Genomic DNA, 2,861 nt, shown 5'->3' with positions numbered 1-2,861 from the left:
GGTACTTCTAGGCTTTATTGACATGTTTTACCAGTAGTTATTACAATCCTTTCCAGCAGTCTCACTTCTGTCATGTTTCAGTATTTCCACAGGGATATATTTCACACATGTGATTTCATCATCTTCTGCAGCTATACTTTTCAGCCTGCTGCAGGTTGTGTACTATTTTCTTACAGGCAGGGCATTTTTATTTCAGAATATATGTCGGACAGTTTCATGTTTAGGTTAAACTTACAGGCTGACACACACTTTTGTAATCAAGCAATACTTGCATACACTTTCACACTGTTACTTGCAGATTTTATTCCTTACTGACTACACTGCACTCTTTTGCTGACTGTCATACTTTTATATTTCTTTACAGTTACTGGTAGTGGATTACTGACCTGCCTGGTGGCGCAACCGCACCAGCCTATCGCCATAGGCTCTGCGGTTCGCAGAACGGACACCTGCAGCTGTAATATAAATGAAGTAATATTGGAATACACATCTCCATAATATCAGCTAGTTTAATTTCTTACATACATAATTAAATGTTACCTACTCAGTAGTGGGGCGTTGGGTGTTTGCCGGGCCTCCTGGATCCAAAGGTTCAGTTGGTCCTGCTTGCGTCTCTTCAGGTCCGCATGGTGGTGACGGACCTGCTCACCAGTCCTTGGAATCCCTGTGGCACTGGTGAGATCATGAGCCAACCGGTCCCACGCCTCGGCCCTGTATGCTCCCCAGAGGACCTGGCCCTGCATGAGTTGGGCCTCATGATTATGGACTAGGAGCCAGACCATGTACCTGGACTCCTCAACACCCCACCTCTGTGCTCGAAAGCAACTACCCTCTCCTACTCCAGTCATTCTGCCTGCAGGTCAGTTCTACAATCGTTTATGCTGTGTATTCCCACCTATGGGGCTTATATAGTCCGTTTTTCCCGCACATATCTGTGATTGGCCATTTTGGAATTGTATTAACTTCAGTAAACCTGCATTGTCATGCTCTAGTTTGTATTCATTCCTATATATTAGCTATTATTGCATTTAAAGGTACTGCTGTCATGGCTTAGTGGTTCTGTACCTTGACTATGGTGCATAGTATCCTGGGTTCGAACCTGGCCACTGCTTTTTATTTTTCATGACTGTCTAGACATGCTGAGGGGTGTGTCTGTGTAAAGGCAGTTTTGATACGGCTTGCTCAACGTTGCCCGTCGGTTAGCTCGTTTGCATGGTGCGCAGCTCCGCGCAAACGGGGTACACTGGTTTAAGCCTCATTTGGCTATCGGCACGCATATTACGCTCAGCTCAGTTAGGGGTACATAGATTTAGCATGTTAAACCACTGCTCAGCTACGGGCACTCATTTTGCACCAGTTAAACCACTGCTCATCTACGGGTAGATGCACTCACCCTGTTCAACTGTAGCTCATCTATGGGCACATCTGGCATTTTTTATTCTTTTGTTACCTCACATTTCTTCAATATAAATGGGCTATTTCATTACATTTTACATATATTGGGGTTTTATGTGTACATATTTGTCAGGGACTTGTTTCCTGCTTATTTTGCAAAAAAAAAAAATTGGTGTTGTGGGGGCTCGAACCATGAATGCCTGCTCTTCAGCCAACATCTCTACCGCTACGCTATTGCTTCCTGGTTTATTTTGCATATTTAGTTCTTATATGCTTTCCCACTGACTGCTAACTGTAGCTGCGCTACGGGCACGCCCGCGCAAACGAGCGCACTCACGGTTAAACATTTTTACAATTTTAAAAAAATATATAACATGTTCATTTATATATATTTTATGTTCATAGGCTGTGGGGGCATGTGTTGTGTTGTGTTTATTCACATTTCCATGGACTCTGTTGTGGGTGTTTACTTTGGGCACTTTTACACTTCTGGGGGTGTGTCCGCTTGCAGGGCTCAGCCTGCGGACACACCCCCTACTGTCTTACACGGACCGTGTTAGACTTAGGTGTGATTCAGCATGCTCTCATGAATATGCAAAGCATGCTGACATCACTCCGTTTAACTGCAGCCTCCGTGTAAGAGTTATAACTTTTACACGGAGGCTTCGTGAATCCTGGGGTACGTCAATCAATCTATTTCTCCATATTTCAAAAAAAACTCAACAGTTTTGTTTCTAAACTTCTAGAAACCATAAATATTCCTGCCAAAGAAATTCCATAAACTATATATGTCTGTTTTTAATAAATATGCTTCCTTCCCATAAGGTGTCTGCAGTTTTTTCCATATACTCAAGTATAACTTATATTTTTGTCATACAGGTTTCTGTACTGGACTATACATGTCATGTCCCCATATTCAATTCCCATATTAAAAAGTGTACTTTGAAAAGGGAATTCAGAACAGTTGTTCCTGATAACGTGACATCAGAACTTTTGCCACACATATTATCAAAGCACATGAGGTTGTAATACATTCACCACATAAACAAACTGAAATTTGATGCACTCACTATAATATCATCCTCATAGAATATTGTTGCATGCTTGCGCCAGTATTAAAAAACTCCACTCATGATGTGTAAGATATACAAACGCATACCCCAAATAAGACAGTACTTAAAGGACAACCCTGCCATATTATTCTCTGTACCAAAAGTATACTTCCAGTATTCACATTAAGTGGCTTGCAAATCATATTATCATACATTTCTTTAATGCAGTCTTTTTTAACAAAACATAACTTATTCAATTAAAAAAAATCATGAGATATGCAGTCTGTAACTCTCTAGCATGTGTTTGCCATATACTGTAAGCCTTTAATATGTGACAACAAATGACCTCTGTGCAAACTGTTTTACTAAACACAGTGACATTCCAAATATTCCATTCCCTTTGTTTTCTCCATG

Source organism: Protopterus annectens, chromosome 2.part2, assembly GCF_019279795.1.
Source record: "Protopterus annectens isolate FY-2018-M chromosome 2.part2, PAN1.0, whole genome shotgun sequence".
NCBI lineage: Eukaryota > Metazoa > Chordata > Ceratodontiformes > Protopteridae > Protopterus > Protopterus annectens.
The sequence above is the reverse complement of the archived record's forward strand: the minus strand, read 5'-3'. Positions refer to the sequence as shown.